This window comes from Arachis stenosperma, chromosome 9 (genome assembly GCF_014773155.1).
Source record: "Arachis stenosperma cultivar V10309 chromosome 9, arast.V10309.gnm1.PFL2, whole genome shotgun sequence".
Lineage (NCBI taxonomy): Eukaryota > Viridiplantae > Streptophyta > Magnoliopsida > Fabales > Fabaceae > Arachis > Arachis stenosperma.
The window spans coordinates 138,774,144-138,783,755 of NC_080385.1; the positions used below are offsets into that span (position 1 = coordinate 138,774,144).

The following is a 9,612-nucleotide window of genomic DNA, read 5'->3' on the forward strand; positions in this document are numbered from 1 at the left end:
AAAATACTTGCTAACAATTAATGATTTGATTCAAACATTTCAAGTATGTTGCCTTTTCTGTTGATAAAGGTTTAATGTCTGAATCATATCTTTTAAATTTCTTGTTAGCCAAGTCATTAATTTTCAAAATCAAATCTTTTTAAATTGTTTTTCAAATCATATTTTTTCAATAATATCTTTTCAATCACATCTTTTTCAAAATTAATTTTTAATCATATCTTTTTGATTTCTACTTTCAAAAAAAATCTTTTTCAAAAATCACATTATTTCTTTTCCAACTTTAGTTTTCGATAATCATCTATCAAATTTCCAAAATTTCTTTTAATTATTTTAAAATCTTTTACTTTAATTTCAAAAATTCTTCCCCTATTCTCACATCCTTCTATTTATGGACTAACACTCCTCCTCAATGCACAATTCGAACTCTATCCCTCTTGATAAGTTTGAATTCTTCTACCTCCTCCTTCTATTCTTCTTTTCCTCTGACACCTCAAGGAATCTCTATACTGTGACATAGAGGATTCCATACTTTCTTGTTCTCTTCTCTTTCATATGAGCAGGAGCAAAGACAAAAGCATTCTTGTTGAGGCTGATCCTGAACCTGAAAGGACCTTGAAGTGAAAGCTAAGAGAAGCTAAAGCACAACTCTCTGTAGAGGACCTAACAGAAATCTTCAAAGAAGAAGAACCCATGGCAGCCGAACACAACAATAATGCCAACAATGTAAGGAAGGTGCTTGGTGACTTTACTGCACCTACTCCCGACTTCTATGGGAGAAGCATCTCTATCCCTGCCATTGGAGCAAACAACTTTGAGCTTAAGCCTCAATTAGTTTCTCTAATGCAACATAATTGCAAGTTCCATGGACTTCCATTGGAAGATCCTCATCAGTTTTTAGCTGAATTCTTGCAAATCTGTGACACTGTCAAGACTAATGGGGTTGACCTTGAGGTCTACAGACTTATGCTATTCCCTTTTGCTGTAAGAGACAGAGCTAGGATATGGTTGGACTCACAACCTAAAGAAAGCCTGAACTCTTGGGAAAAGCTAGTTAATGCCTTCTTGGCAAAGTTCTTTCCACCTCAAAAATTGAGTAAGCTTAGAGTGGAAGTCCAAACCTTCAGACAGAAGGAAGGTGAATCCCTCTATGAAGCTTGGGAAAGATACAAATAATTGATCAGAAAGTGCCCCTCTGACATGCTTTCTGAATGGAGCATCATAGGTATCTTCTATGATGGTCTGTCTGAACTGTCTAAGATGTCATTGGACAGCTCTGTTGGAAGATCTCTTCATTTGAAGAAGACGTCTGCAGAAGCTCAAGAACTCATTGAAATGGTTGCAAATAACCAATTCATGTACACTTCTGAAAGGAATCCTGTGAACAATAGAACGAATCAGAAGAAAAGAGTTCTTGAGATTGATACTCTGAATGCCATATTGGCTCAGAACAAAATATTAACTCAGCAAGTCAATATGATTTCTCAAAGTCTGTCTGGAATGCAAGCTGCACCAGGTAGTACTAAGGACGCTTCATCTGAAGAAGAAGCTTATGATCCTAAGAACCCTTCAATGAAAGAGGTGAATTACATGGGAGAACCCTATGGAAACACCTATAATCCTTCATAGAGAAATCATCCAAATCTCTCATGGAAGGATCAACAGAGACCTCAACAAGGTTTCAACAATAATAATGGTGGAAGAAACAGGTTTAGCAATGGCAAGCCTTTTCCATCATCTTCTCAGCAACAGACAGAGAATTCTAAGCAGAGTCACTCTGACTTAGCAACTATGGTCTCTGATCTAATCAAAACCACTCAAAGTTTCATGACTGAAACAAGGTCCTCCATTAAAAACTTGGAGGCACAAGTGGGTCAGCTGAGTAAGAAAGTTACTGAACTCCCTCCTAGTACTCTTCCAAGCAATACAGAAGAGAATCCAAAAGGAGAGTGTAAGGCCATCAACATGGCCGAATTTGGAGAGGAGGAAGAGGCAGTGATCGCCACTGAGGAATACCTCAATGGACGTCCACTAGCCTTCAATGAGTCCCCTAATAAGGAACCATGGGAATCTGAGGCTCACACTGAGACCATAGAGATTCCATTGGATTTACTTCTGCCATTCATGAGCTCTGATGAGTATTCTTCCTCTGAAGAGGACGAAGATGTCACTGAAGAGCAAGTTGCTAAGTACCTTGGAGCAATCATGAAGCTAAATGACAAGTTATTTGGTAATGAGACTTGGGAGGATGAACCCCCTTTGCTCACCAAAGAACTAGATGACTTGACTAGGCAGAGATTACCTCAAAAGAGACAGGACCCTGGGAAGTTCTCAATACCTTGTACATTAGACACCATGACCTTCGAGAAGGCTCTGTGTGACCTAGGGTCAAGCATAAACCTCATGCCTCTCTCTGTAATAAAGAAGCTAGGGATCTTTGAGGTGCAAGCTGCAATAATCTCACTAGAGATGGCAAGCAATTCAAGAAAACAAGCTTATGGACTTGTAGAGGATGTTCTGGTAAAGGTTGAAGACCATTACATCCCTGCTGATTTCATAGTCCTAGAGACTGGGAAGTGCATGGATGAATCCATCATCCTTGGCAGACCCTTCCTAGCCACAGCAAAGGCTGTGATTGATGTTGATAGAGGAGAATTGATCATTCAAGTGAATGAAGAATCATTTGTGTTTAAGGCTCAAGGATACCCCTCTGTAACCATGGGGAGGAAGCATGAAGAGCTTCCTTAAAAACAGAGTCAAACAAAGCCCCCACGGTCAAACTCTAAGTTTGGTGTTGGGAGGCCACAACCAACTTCTAAGTTTGGTGTTGAACCCCCACATTCAAACTCTAAGTTTGGTGTTGGGAGGTTCCAACATTGCTCTGAGTATCTGTGAGGCTCCATGAGAGCCCACTGTCAAGCTACTAACATTAAAGAAGCGCTTGTTGGGAGACAACCTAATGTTATATTTATCTATTTTCCTTTGTTATTTTATGTTTTTCATAGGTTGATGATCATGGGAAGTCACAAAATCAATTGAAAAAGCAAAAATAGCATGAAAAATAGAAAGAAAAACAGCACACCCTGGAGGAAAATCTGCTGGCGTTTAAACGCCAGTGAAGATAGCAGAATGGGCATTTAACACCCAGTCTGGCACCATTCTGGGCGTTTAACGCCAGAAAGGGACACCAGACTGGCGTTTAACACCAGGAATGGGCAAGAAGCTGGCGTTAAACGCCAGAAATGGGCACCAGCCCGGCGTTTAACGCCAGGATTGGCAGAAGGAGCATTTTTGCTCGCCACTTGGTGCAGGGATGAATTATCCTTGACACCTCAGGATCTGTGGATCCCACAGGATCCCCACCTACCCCACCACTCTCTCTCTTCTTCACACATTCACCAATCACCTCAACACCTCTTCCCCAAAAACCTCTCACCTATCAAATCCCACCATTCTCTTCACCACTCACATCCATCCTTCATAAAACCCCACCTACCTCACAATTCAAATTCAAACCACTTTCCCTCCCAAACCCACCCATAATGGCCGAACCCTACCCCTCTCCCCACCCTTATATAAACCCATCTTCATCCCTTCATTTTCACACAACCTACACACTACTTCTCCCCCTTGGCCGAAAAACAAAGCCACCTCTATCTCCTCTATTTCTTCTTCTTCTACTCTCTTCTTTCTTCTTTTGCTCGAGGACGAGCAAACCTTCTAAGTTTGGTGTGGTAAAAGCGTTGCTTTTTGTTTTTCCATAACCATTTATGGAACCTAAGGCCGGAGAAACCTCTAGAAAGAGGAAAGGGAAGGCAAAAGCTTCCACCTCCGAGTCATGGGAGATGGAGAGATTTATCTCAAGGGTGCATCAAGACCACTTCTATGAAGTTGTGGCCAAGAAGAAGGTGATCCCCGAGGTCCCTTTTCAAACTTAAAAAAAAAAGGTCAACTTTAATCAAAGGTTGGACCAAGTCCTCATGGATATCTGTGTGGAAGGAGCTCAAAGCAAACAAGAGATCCCACTCATCATGAAATCCCTGAGATGCCTCAAGGGATGCACTTTCCACCACAAAACTACTGGGAGCAAATCAACACCTCCCTAGGAGAATTGAGTTCCAACATGGGACAACTAAAGGTGGAGCACCAAGAACATTCCATCCTCCTCCATGAAATTAGAGAAGATCAAAGAATCATGAGAGAGGAGCAACAAAGGCAAGGAAGAGACATTGAGGACCTCAAGCACTCCATAAGATCTTCAAGAGGAAGAACAAGCCGCCATCACTAAGGTGGACCCATTCTTTAATCTCCTTGTTCTTTATTTTTCTGTTTTTCGAAAAATTATGCTTTATGTTTTATTTATGTTTGTGTCTTATGATCATTAGTGTCTTAGTGTCTATGCCTTAAAGTTATGAATGTCCTATGAATCCATCACCTTTCTTAAATGAAAAATGTTCTTAATTAAAAAAGAAAAGAATTGCATGAATTTTGAATTTTATAATAGATTAATTATTTTGATGTGGTGGCAATACTTTGACTTCTGAATGTATGCTTGAACAGTGCATATGTCTTTTGAATTTGTTGTTCATGAATGTTGGCTCTTGAAAGAATGATGAAAAAAGGAAACATGTTACTGAGGATCTGAAAAATCATAAAAATGATTCTTGAAGCAAGAAAAAGTAGTGAATAAAAAAAGAGAGAGAGAAAGCAAGCAGAAAAAGCCAATAGGCAAGGGTAAAAATAAAGTCGTGATCCAAGGCAAAAAAAAAGAGTGTGCTTAAGAACCCTGGACACCTCTAATTGGGGACTCTAGCAAAGCTGAGTCACAATCTAAAAATGTGCACCCAGTTATGTGTTTGTGGCATGTATGTATCCGGTGGTAATACTGGAAGACAGAGTGCTTTGGGCCACGGCCAAGACTCATAAAGTAGCTGTGTTCAAGAATCATCATACTTAACTAGGAGAATCAATAACACTATCTGGATTCTGAGTTCCTATAGAAGCCAATCATTCTGAATTTCAAAGGATAGAGTGAGATGCCAAAACTGTTCAGAGGCAAAAAGCTAAAAGCCCCGCTCATCTAATTAATACTGATCTTCATAGATGTTTTTGGAATTCATTGCATATTCTCTTCTTTTTATCTTATTTGATTTTCAGTTGCTTGGGGACAAGCAACAATTTAAGTTAGGTGTTGTGATGAGCGGATAATTTATACGCTTTTTGGCATTGTTTTTAGTATGTTTTTAGTATGTTTTAGTTAGTTTTTATTATATTTTTATTAGTTTTTAGTTAAAATTCACTTTTCTGGACTTTACTATGAGTTTGTGTATTTTTCTGTGATTTCATGTATTTTCTGGCTGAAATTGAGGGACCTGAGCAAAAATCTAATTCAAAGGCTGAAAAGGACTGCAGATGCTGTTGGATTCTGACCTCCCTGCACTCGAAGTAGATTTTCTGGAGCTACAGAAGCCCAATTGGCACGCTCTCAATTGCGTTGGAAAGTAGACATCCTGGGCTTTTCAGAAATGTATAATGGTCCATACTTTGCCCGAGATTTGATGGCCCAAACAGGCGTTCCAAGTCAGCTCAAGAATTCTGGCGTTAAACGCCGGAACTGGCACAAGAATGGGAGTTAAACGCCCAAACTGGCACAAAAGCTGGCGTTTAACTCCAAGAAAAGTCTCTACACATGGAAGCTTCAATGCTCAGCCCAAGCACACACCAAGTGGGCCCGAAAATAGATTTTTATGTCATTTACTCATTTTTGTAAACCCTAAGCTACCAGTTTTCTACAAATAGGACCTTTTGCTATTGTATTTTCATCTTTGGATCACTTTAGATCTTCTGATCATCTTTGGACGTCTAGTTCTTAAATCATAGGGGCTGGCCTCTCGGCCATGCCTAGACCTTGTTCTTATGTATTTTCAACGGTGGAGTTTCTACACACCATAGATTAAGGTGTGGAGCTCTGTTGTACCTTGAGTATTAATGCAATTACTATTGTTCTTCTATTCAATTCGGCTTATTCTTGTTCTAAGATATCACTTGTTCCTCCACTTGATGAATATGATGATCCGTGACACTCATCATCATTCTCACCTATGAACGTGTTCCTGACAACCACCTCCGTTCTACCTTAGATTGAGTGGATATCTCTTGGATCCCTTAATTAGAATCTTCGTGGTATAAGCTAGAATTGATGGCGGCATTCAAGAGAATCCGGAAGGTCTAAACCTTGTCTGTGGTATTCTGAGTAGGATTCAAGGATTGAATGACTGTGACGAGCTTCAAACTCGCGATTGTGGGGCGTTAGTGACAAACGCAAAAGAATCACTGGATTCTATTCCGACATGATCGAGAACCGACAGTTGAATAGCCGTGTTGTGACAGAGCGCGTTGAACATTTTCACTGAGAGGACGGGACTGTAGCCATTGACAACGGTGATGCCCAACATACAGCTTGCCATGGAAAGGAGTAAGAAGGATTGGATGAAGACAGTAGGAAAGCAGAGAGATGGAAGGGACAAAGCATCTCCATACGCTTATCTGAAATTCTCACCAATGAACTACATAAGTATCTCTATCTTTATTTTATGTTTTATTTATCTTTTAGTCATTAATCCTCCATAACCATTTGAATCCGCCTGACTGAGATTTACAAGATGACCATAGCTTGCTTCATACCAACAATCTCCGTGGGATCGACCCTTACTCGCGTAAGGTTTATTACTTGGACGACCCAGTACACTTGCTGGTTAGTTGTGCGAAGTTGTGATAAAGAGTTGAGATTGCAATTGAGCGTACCATGTTGATGGCGCCATTGATGATCACAATTTCGTGCACTAATACCCCTCCTTCAAACTGGAGTGAAGTCTTTGAATCATTCGAACTTTGAGTTTAAGCTTCTCAAATATAAGGGCTGACAACGGCTTCGTAAGAATATTAGCCACTTGTTCAACCCTATGTATGTGCAAAACATTAAAGAGCCTTTGATTTGTTCTTGTCTCTAATAATCTAAACATCAAGTTGAAAGTGCTTTGTGTGATCATGCAAGATAGGGATGACAGTGAGCAACACTAAACTATGATTGCCACAAAAGATTGATAGAATAGAGTGAAGTATGATTCTGAACTCAGCAAGTAAATTTGTCAACGACACTAGTTCTCCTTTAGAAGATGCCAAGCTCCTGTACTCTGCTTCTAATGATGCTTTGCTTCCTGCAACACCAAGAAATCAAGTTAGGCCCTAGAAAAACACATTATCCAAAAGCTGACTTGCAATCTTCTAGTTCTGCTGTCCAATCAGAGTTTGCAAACCCATAGTCTGAAATCTAAGCTTGGATAGAGCAATAAACCATGTTTTATGCCCTGCAAGTATCTTAACACTCTCTTCACTACCTTCTAATGTGCGAGCAAGAGCAGTGTATAGACCGGCTGATATCATCATCATAACAAAGGATGTACATAACAGAATCTTTTTTTATGACAAAAAGGGGTCAAGGATCCCGAAACAAATCAAGAAATTAAAAGCCTCTAAACAAATGGAACGAAGCTACATCAAAGACTAAAATACAAGCAATCTCATAAGGGGCTGAATCAAAAGTGTGGATGCTAAGAAGTAGTTATTGTTCTTTCTTCGTAAAAGTATCGGTAGCAAAATTTGTCTCACGAGAAATTCCATAGCACCTTAGGCATATGGCTTGCTTGAATCTCAATCTCCTCAATAGAGAGCAAGGGTGGGTAGTTAGGCAACCATGAATTATAAAATTAAGAGCTGCAGCAAAGTCTGATTCCACAATCACAAAGGAGTGGTTTAGAGATGCAGCAATATGAAGACCATGAACTATTTCCTAGAGTTCTACATGCATGATGGAGGAGCAGCTCCCAAGGTTACAATAAAAATCTTTCACAAATCCTCTGAGATGATTTCTATAATGATCCCGCCGCATACCATAGTATTAATTGAAGCCATATAAGAACCATCTACATTCAAATTGATAACATCATTAACTGGAAGGTTTACAAGTAATTATTTGATCATGATTAGCATTGTGTACATTAAGATGCACTTTAGTTCTTGAGATACGAAGGAACTGATCAACTCTCACTCTAACTTGAGCTAGTACCAAGGCTACGAGAGTGGAATTCTTCTCAAATATCAGCTTGTTATGGAAGAACCAGAGAGAAGATATTACCACTCCAAAAAGGTATCGCCAATTTCTTGAGTTAGAAATATTAGAATTCATCCAATCCTAAATATTAAAGTTGAAGAAACTTTGTTTCTACACTGGTGGTAGAAATGCGTCTTAGACTCTTGATATTAAATCACAATCTCTAAGCACATAAACTATCGTTTCATTATAACTATTGCATCTAAGGCAAGAGATGAGGTCAAAAGGTGGCACCGTTGTCTCTCCACATTAGTTAACATAGCATTGTTAGCAACTAACTATAGAAAAGATCGAATACATTTGGGCCCGCTCCAACACCAAACCAAGTTGGAAGTTCTATTAGATGGTAGAAAAGTGTCACAAAGAGCTTGATAAGGCTAATGAAATAATCTCAAAAATAATGAATTACCTTATTTGGTGCTAAAATACAAAAGAGTTTAAAATTAAGCTTAATTTATCAAACTACTCCCTTAGATTTTGTTTCAAGCCATAAAGGAATTCGATTAATTTGCAAACATAAGAATCTGAATTTACTTCAAAACCAAGTGGCTGATGCATGATGATTGGATTTTTGACGGTTTAGAATTTCACTAATGAAATCTCGTTGTAATGTATAGTTTTTAAACCAAGCAATAATCCTTTCATACAAAAGATTGTTTGTCACAAGTAACAAACCCCTAAATTTATAAACCGAAGTATTGGAACCTTGGGTCGTTCTCCCAAGTAATTATAATAAAGTGTCTTGTTATTGGTTATGAGATATTTTGGGGTTTTTTTTTTAGATTTTAGACAAGAAAGGTAAATGGCAAAGAAAATAAACTAACAACTAACAAAGCTCTTGGCAAGATATGAGAACTAGAAGTCCTATCCTAGTTATCCTCCTCAATTGTGACCACAAATTGTTCATTGCTCTCACTTAGTTAACCTCTAACCATGGAGGAAAGTCAAGTGGATGAATCAATTTGATTCCTCAAGTCCTAATCAAATCCTAAAGGAAAGACTAGCTTTAGAGGCATTCAAATCAATGAGCAACTTCTAATTATCAATCAACAAAGGAATTAGATAACTCAAGAGTCACTAATTACTCTACCTAGGCCAAGAGGAACAAAATCTACACTAAAGCTAAAAGAGGCATTTTAACAAACACATAAGAGGCAATAAAGGTAAACATTATTAATTACAAGAATTAAAGGAATCTACAACTGCAAAAGCAAGAGATCAACAATATGAAACTAAAGAAACACATTTATTATGAATTACCTTGAATTGAATTAAAAGAAAATGGAAGGAACAATAGTAGATCTACAACAAAGTACAAGAACAACATAAAGGAAATTACAACAAAAGAATAGAAGAATGATGAATGTAACAACAAAGAATTGGAGAGTAGAAGTAGAAAAAAGAGTGAATGAAAACTTAGATCTAAGAAGTAAACCTAATCCTAA

At 38.6% G+C, this 9,612-nt stretch overlaps 1 non-coding gene across 1 annotated transcript; it reads right to left on the reverse strand.

Moving 5' to 3' along the window:
- Nucleotides 1-1,095: 1,095 nt before the first annotated feature.
- Nucleotides 1,096-1,203, reverse strand: LOC130952659 (small nucleolar RNA R71). The gene has a single exon (XR_009074837.1). It is a non-coding gene; the product is annotated as a small nucleolar RNA R71 (small nucleolar RNA).
- Nucleotides 1,204-9,612: the final 8,409 nt, after the last annotated feature.